We start from the raw sequence: 8,980 nt of genomic DNA, 5'->3' as shown, positions 1-8,980 counted from the left end.
GAATTGGTCAACAATTCGTTGTGGTGGCAGGGACCTTCTTGGCTGCAAAAAGACACTTCCCAATGGCCAGCACAAGAAAGTGACTACATCACCTCCGTAGAGGAAAAGAGGGCGAAGACCTGCGCAACAACAACAGTAAATACTACCGATGTTCTCCAACGCTTTTCAGACCTACCTAGGGCTTTACGGCTGCTCTCATACGTTATGAGGTTCTACCGAAGAACTCACCCCAAAACAAAAAAATTATTTCAGGTCAAGTCACCTTTAATCTCTCCTGATGAGATCAAATCAGTAACCCAACTCTTAATTAAAATCTATCAGAAACAACACTATAGTTCCGAATATAGTGATCTAAAGGCCGGAAAACCAATTGCAGGGAAAAGTGCAATACTCTCACTTAATCCCTATCTAGACCAACATGGCATCATTCGGGTAGAAGGGCGACTCGGGGCGTCAAAGGACTTAGCTTTTAATGAACGCCACCCAATCCTCCTCCCATACAACTGCCGGTTATCCCGTCTGACCGTCCTAATGTTTCATCAACAAAGTCTGCATGGGGAAACCCAACTCATGTTACGTCTAATACGCACCCAATACTGGATACCTAACATCAAAACCATGATTAGGGCAACCATACATAATTGAAAAGTTTGCACTATACACCGAAAGCGTGCTCAGACCCAACTTATGGGTATTCTCCCTCGCGAACGCACGACCGTCAGCCGTGCATTCACGAATACTGGAGTCGACTTCGCCGGACCCTTCGACATCAAAGGTTACCGCGGTAGAGGGTGTCGACTATCCAAAGGCTATGCCTGCCTTTTCGTGTGTTTTTCCACACGAGCGATTCACCTCGAGGCCACTACCGACCTCAGCACCCCATCATTTCTTGCGGCTTTTGCCCGTTTTATATCTAGACGCGGATGTCCCAAAAACGTCTACTCCGACAACGGGACAAACTTTGTCGGAGCTTCACGATCCCTACGATCGGAATTCAAAACTTTCATTTCACAAGCCCTAAAAACCAAAACTCTTTTTCCCCCAGCTACCTAAATTCAGAGGCCCACGGTTGGTGATAGCATAGAAAGCAAATTAAGGAACCCGCGTCTTCGTGTCCCTCTATCCCTAAGCCTGCGTTTCTCCCGAGCCATATATTATAATCAACCCCGCGGTCTCATGATGGTGCGAGTCTACCGGAGGGGAATTCAAAACGTACGACGCGATGGCAATGGGGAAAGGGAGCGCGGGACATAAAGACGCGTTCAACCACGCGCCGTGATGCCCCGCTATCCCTAAGCTTGTGTCTCTCCCGAGGCCCGAATTATAATCAACCTCCCGGTCTCGTGATGGTGCGAGTCTACCGGAGGGCGATCCTACATCTTCTCTTTTTTTTGTTCTCTACCCCCGGTCTCGTGATGGTGTCGAGTCTACCGGAGGGAATCCTAAACCTGACTATTGGTGGGCAATGGGGAAAGGGAGCGAGACACACGAGGACGCGGGAGAGCTTACCAAAAGCTCGCAAACAAAAAACATTTTTTAATTTATTTAATAATTTGGGAAAAATTTAAACAACGTGACATCAGGACGGACAAGGCGACAGCTGTTTCGATTATACCTTGTAAATCTCTTCCAAGCCTTTTCTCCCGGGAGTGGGAGTCGAACTCGCACCCCTACGATAGTTGAAATGGTTGTAAACGCATTCAGCTACGTCATGCCTGTTGTGAAGTCTTTCCCAATTGCCTTCTTTATGCATATTTTAATCTTTTACACATTGCATACTTCGTATGCAATTATGTGTTAAAGCTATGCTTGGTACGGCGGTTTTCAAAGAAACTTTGGTTTTTGTTGCTGTTTTCGTTCTATTTATAGAACTACAACGAATTAACCAATTTTGTCTGTTTGTATGATTTTTAATAATCGGGGATTGCCCATATTGCTTTTTTTTTTTTTTTTTTAAATGTATGAAAACATTTATTTGAAGCAATTTTTTAATTTTATAATTTATTTAATAATTTGGGAAAAATTTAAACAACGTGACATCAGGACGGACAAGGCGACAGCTGTTTCGATTATACCTTGTAAATCTCTTCAAAGCCTTTTCTCCCGGGAGTGGGAGTCGAACTCGCACCCCTACGATAGTTGAAATGGTTGTAAACGCATTCAGCTACGTCATGCCTGTTGTGAAGTCTTTCCCAATTGCCTTCTTTATGCATATTTTAATCTTTTACACATTGCATACTTCGTATGCAATTATGTGTTAAAGCTATGCTTGGTACGGCGGTTTTCAAAGAAACTTTGGTTTTTGTTGCTGTTTTCGTTCTATTTATAGAACTACAACGAATTAACCAATTTTGTCTGTTTGTATGATTTTTAATAATCGGGGATTGCCCATATTGCTTTTTTTTTTTTTTTTTTTTTTTAAATGTATGAAAACATTTATTTGAAGCAATTTTTTAATTTTATAATTTATTTAATAATTTGGGAAAAATTTAAACAACGTGACATCAGGACGGACAAGGCGACAGCTGTTTCGATTATACCTTGTAAATCTCTTCAAAGCCTTTTCTCTATTTTTTTTCTATTTTTTTTGACAATACTAACCGGGGCCCCTGAGCACAAAACCCCACTAATTCACTCGCTCACCCAGAGCGAGGACACCAGAAAACCCACAATTCACTCGCTCACCCAGAGCGAGGACAACAGAAAACCCCAAAATTCACTTGTTATCCCATAACGAGGACATCATAAATATATACAGCAGAAGGGCGAACCGATCTGCCACAGAACCTAAAGGCGTTCAGCCCATTATCTTTCTTAATTCCCAGCTCTCGTTCACCCCGAACGAGGCCAACAACCCGCTTAACCCAGCTCTCGTTCACCCCGAGCGAGGCCAACAACCCGTATAACCCTGCTCTCGTTCCCCCGAACGAGGCCAACATAACCTAACGCAGATTCGTTATCTGCCACAGTATCTGCAATTAAGTTTGCACTTTACGCCCCCAAAGAAATTTATTCATATCGTCACCAGAATATCCAGCGATTCCAAAAATATTCAAATAGAAGTAAAGTCGAAAATTGAGATACTGAAGATGTGCCATAACATCTCTTATTGGATTCCCATAAATAATTTAAAATGGCTCCAAACTTAATTTGGAAATAGTTGGACAATATGTACTGCAATGCATATACACAAAATAGGCGTCCTTAACGTTGGTGATATTTCGTAAGCCGATTCAAAAGTTGCTAAAAGTTGTATTTGTGACTACGTCACTTTTAAGTATCATAGTGAAATCCATTAGAATAACAAGAAGTTTGCTCGGCTGACAAAGTTCTCAAGTCAAAATGCATTGAACTTATGCTCACATAGGGAGTTTTTGAAAAAATAATAATAATAAGTTTTTTGAAATACATAGTATGTCTCTGAATAAAATTCTGACGTACGGCATTCTTCAAACATATTCTTAAGGGTTAAAAATCCAACATAACCCGTTCTCAATTCACGAAATATTAAGTAAAAAAAAAAATTAGTTATATCCATCCTCACGTTCATGACACACAACTTCTTTATTATTCTACATTTAAATTTGTAACAATTGGGTATCCTTGAAATCAAAAATGAAGTAATACAAGAATCCCTGTTTGCAATACGTGAAGTTGCCAGAAAAGGGGGTTGGCTTGCACCTTCTTGTAGGGATACCAGGTACCTTAACAAATAAATCAGTTCCAAGGTTACCCCCTTACGATCGGTAGGCGACATTTTATTACACAGATCCTACTTGTAAACCTGTACTATGTGCGCGCCTATTAGTAATTATGCAAATTGCAAATTATGTAAACACCATTCTTATCTAAATTTGGTTTGTGCACAGAAAGAACTTCAACGACATTAACAACGAAAAACATATTACGTAGGCCTCCATCGCACAACACAGCATGGCAAGGCAGCGACGCAATGCTGGGGCGGCGACTGGTGCCACCGAGGCAAACAACAAACAATGCCACGTTAGTTGAAAGAAGAGGCTCAATAGAAGGTTGTAGTAACTTGAGCGCCTACACGCGCACCTTAGTTGGCAAATCTTTAGTAAGCAACAATTGCATTGCACAACTAACCAAGCATACCGTCTCTGGAGAATCGTGCCAAGTGATTTTGAATCGTTCAAATAATGTTTTCATTGAAACTAAATGGGCATGTACAGTATTGGCATATTCGGCTACAAATGAAAATGAAGTCCCTGTCTGACTTAAATTGAGGCAACGTCATTACTTTCCTATAATTTCAGTATTAGTTCCTTCAGCGCCTATACAAGCTTGACACACGATTATAGTAAACATACCGGCCCCCTTGCCTATATTGTAGATATAGTCTGCAATTCAGACCGTTGTATATGACTGGCTTCTACTCCATGGACTGCTTTGTAAAAGGAATCTTCGAATTGCATATCATGCACATGCTTAACCCTACGTAGTCCGCAATGTTTCAAATCAAGCCAGTGCGTTACGATAACGCGCTCAGCAGCTGCACGGAATGAGTGTACTTTCAGGTATTCATAATCACCTTCAACAAGCCGATCGACATACATTTCTATGGCATGACATGATATTTCACGGGCCTCATAACTCAAATGTGCAAGCTTCGGACATTGCTGCTAAATGGATATCCCTGTAATAACACGTTGCATTGCGTTTCAATTGCACTTTAATTTTTTCCTGTTTCATTACTAAACGTCAGGTCAAGTGTATGTTCGTTTCAATAGGTGCATTTCAAAAATGCAAAAAAGCGCAGTATTACTCTGCAAATCAGTCGGTGCCTATTATACTTGACGATGTATTTTGACAAAATTAAATTTTTTCTTACATACTTGACTATGGCGGATAAGAGAAACTTTAATTTTTTGTGTTAGAACAGACACTTTTACAGGGTTTTTTTGTTGTTGTTGTATTAACGATACACACTCCCCGAAGACTTTAGTAACAAGTACCATTGAGGTTCTAGACCAACGATTTCGGGAACGTTTTATATGACCACATTGAACATTCTAGGCCATACCGCCCCACTCCCTAGTTGCATGAGGAACTTGGGGTCGCCACAGTTTCGCCTGGTTAATATGTGTACGATACCTGCTTATTTGTAACAAGACTCGCCTCGCGTATGTGAGGTTGACAATTGAGTTGCGGAAGCTACAAATTGCGCTTGTATGTTATACAAGACAAAGCTTTAACTTAAATGTTGAAGTTCTTTTCTTAAAAATTTGTGGAAATTTTCTGATATCTAGAAGAATAGGCGCTTGATTTTTATTATTTTTTTGAAACGACCCTATATGTCGTATATGAAATATAACCAAGGCTAAGTTGCAAGTCAATTTAATCAAAATTTGTGGAATGTAAAGCGCTGCAAAGAGTTCTGTATGAATCCGCCATAACACACCGTTTTTCAGTGGAGTTTGAACTATAGTTATGACTAATTTTCATTAGTAAAAATCTACTTCAAGGATTATCGCAGGTGACGGGATGAATATTTCCATGACTAAATATCCTATGAAGATTAGGTATGCGAAATCATGAGAAAGGTATAATAATATGCTAATAATACTTATTCTAACGTGATAATTTTTGTTGGGCAAAGCTTAATTTCATGTAACAACAGCCAGCGAAAATAAGGAATCGGGCTTGGGGATTATCGGTGAACATTCGCATCAAAGTCACAGCAAAATCGCCACAAGGGTGCAAGCCAATAATACCAAATTGAAAGTTACAAGAGGTCCTATTAAAAGTTTTGGCAATAATGCTATCAGGCCTTTATGGTTTCACATCTGCCGTCAAGTGTAGTGTAACATGCTGGGGTCGACGAAAAATTGCACGTATTGCTGGTTGTATATGTTTTTCAGCCAATAATTCAATTTTTGTGTCTATACTAATTGCTTGGTCGTTCAGCTTAGATTGCATTTCTAAGCAACATACTTTAAAGAGTTCAATGCATGTTTACAAAAAGCAGGCAAATTTTGTGCATACTTTTTAATTCAGCAGTAATGTGTTTACTCGATTATTCACAAGATTGTTTAGTCTTATTAATTAATTTATTAACGGACCTTGATAAGTATTTTCGTGTTTATGATGTGGTTCTTTCTGTAAAAGTACTTTATCTCCGATTTTTACAACTAAAGGTCGTGCCGTTTTATCATACAGGTTTTTAGTTTGTAATTTATTTTTATTAATTAGATTTTGTGCCATTTTGTGCGTTTTCTGCATCCTAAACTTAACTTCTTTGGCATAGTTTTCGACATTATAGATCGGGTCAATTTTTTCGTTACTTAGTTCATTAGGCAAAGTTGCCTTTTTCCCAAAAACTAACTCGTAAGGCGAAAATTGATTGTCGAAAACTGTGCTACTCGTAGTGTTGTGTAGGAAGGTAAAATATTTTAAATAAACATCCCAATCAGAAAAATTATCTTCTAGATATGCACGTAAGTATTCATTAAAAACTCTATGATTACGTTCAATCGTGCCAACAGTTTCGTGATGGTATCCAGTTGAAAAATTATGTTGAATATTTAAATGCTTTGTTAATTCTTTGAATAATTAATTTTTAAATTCAGTACCTAAATCTGATTTTATGGCATTCATTGTGCCGTAAGTTAAAATGAATCCTTCAAAAATAGCTGAAGCGATTGTTTTTGCCGATTTTTCTGGTACAGCGACTGTTACCAGGTATTTAGTCATGTCGCAAATCATGGTAAGTGCGAACTTATTACCATATTTGGACTCAGGTAGGGGTCCTATTGTGTCAATTACTAGTATATCAAATGGTTTACAAGGAGTTGGTGTTAAAACAAGTTTTTCTTTTGTTTTAGGTTTAACCTTGTTTAAGAGACAATCTTTACAATTTTTGATATATTTCGATATATCACGAGTCATGTTATTCCAATAAAATTTTGTTCGCAATTTTGCGTAAAGTCTTTTCATTCCTCAATGTCCACCAGAAATAGGATCATTATAGCAAATTTTCATGTTTTAATTTTGTATCTTCATCTTCTGTCTCCACTGGATCTGTTAGTATAATTTCTAATGATTTTAAAATTTTTTTGCAATATTTTTGAAATTTGTAATATTATAATGTTCGAACATAATATCGTTTTTTGGCCATTAAATCTGCTTAATTTTGCGTTTGCCGGCTTCTGATTCAAGCCTCGAAAGTAATTTCTCTAAAGTCATTATTTCGTTAACAAGCTCAAAACTAAGTAACTCGAGTTTCTTATGTTTAATATGAGCAAAAATTCTTAAATTTGTTGTTTTATTATTTTTATCGTACGTAATTGCAGATCTTATTCGTCGTGCAGATGTAAAGTAATTTATTTTTCGTCGTTTTTGTCTGCTTTCCTATGTAAATTTTTGTCGTTTGCCTTTTTTGTCATGGCTCTTGTCTGTACTCTCAAAATTTGTTTGTTAGCTTCTTTAATCTCATCGATTGTTATACGCGATAGTGCATCAGCACAAACGTTTGATTTACCTTTTATATATACAATAGTAAAGTTATATTCAGACAGTTCCAGTCTTATTCTTGAAAGTTTTGAAGATGGGTCTTTCATGTTGAATAAGTATACTAGAGGTCTATGGTCTGATTTTACAATGAAATGGGTACCATAAACATATGGTCGAAATTGCTTGATTGCAAAGTAAATAGCTTAAAGCTCTAATTCTATAATGGGTTTTTTCTGTTCGGCTTTATTAAATGCTTTAGAAGCGAAACAAATTGGTAAATCACTACCTTGTTGTTCTTGACTCAAAATAGCGCCACATCCAGTTGTGGAAGCATCAACTGTAATAATGAATTGTTTAGTAAAATCTGGATATTGAAGTAATTTTGGTGAAAGTAGCGCTGCTTTCAAAGATAAAAATGCTCTTTCGCACCCAACATCCCATACATATTCAACTCTTTTTCTGCTTAATCGGTTCAGAGGCGCTGCCAGAGATGCAGAATTGGGTATAAACCGTCTGTAATAGTTTGCAAACGCGACGAATCGTCGTACCGCGTCTTTGTCAGTCGGTTTTCTATACTTTTTAATTGCGTTTATTTTAGAGTCGTCTGGCAACAAACCTTTGGCTGAACATTTGTGACCTAAAAATGTAACTTCTGGTCGTAAAAGTTGCATTTATTTGGGTTAAGTTTGAGATTAAAAGACCTACAAGTATCGAAAACGCTTGAAATATTTTTAATATGGTGTGCTTCACTACAACCTATGACGATAATATCGTCGACGTACAAAAATGCGACAATGGGTGGCATACCCGAAAAAGCTATTTTCATCATTCTTGAGAATGAAGTTGGTGCTATATTTAAGCCGAATGGAAGCACTTTCCATCTAAATGCGCCACGGTCAGTGCTGAAAGACGTAATGTCACGAGAGTCAGGATGCAAGGGGATTTGATGAAATCCTGAAAAAAAAGATCTAATGTGGAAAAATATTTTGCTCTACCGAGATTGTCTAAAATATCGTCAACTCTAGCTAGTGGGAATTTATCAGCAATGAGTTTTTTGTTTACCGCGCGAAAATCTACGCACATACGATATGCTTTTTGACCCTTAGTATATTTCTTTGGGACAACAATCAAAGGACTATTGTAATTCGAATAACTGGGTTCAATCAAATCATTGTCTAATAGTTTATTTACTTGGCGATTTATTTCTTCGCGTTGAGAGTATGGCAATCTATAGTTTTTAACATATACCGGTTCGTTGTCTGTCAGTCTTAATCTTTGCTCGTAAAAGTTATTTAAAGTTATTTTGTCCGTGTCAAGAGCTAAAATGTCGGCATAATCTATGCAAAGGTCAAGTAATTTACTTGGAGCATGTTGAGGTATTTGATTTTTTTAAAATCGAAATTAGTTTTTTCGTACTTTTGTCTTCTGTTTCTGTCTTGTTAATTGTATAAACATTGTAGTTTGAAAGTTTTTCTGTCCGAATACTTTTTCTTTTAATATATGC

The sequence above is a fragment of the Eurosta solidaginis genome, chromosome X (genome assembly GCF_040869045.1).
Source record: "Eurosta solidaginis isolate ZX-2024a chromosome X, ASM4086904v1, whole genome shotgun sequence".
NCBI classification, from domain to species: domain Eukaryota; kingdom Metazoa; phylum Arthropoda; class Insecta; order Diptera; family Tephritidae; genus Eurosta; species Eurosta solidaginis.
Note: the sequence above shows the minus strand (reverse complement) of the source record.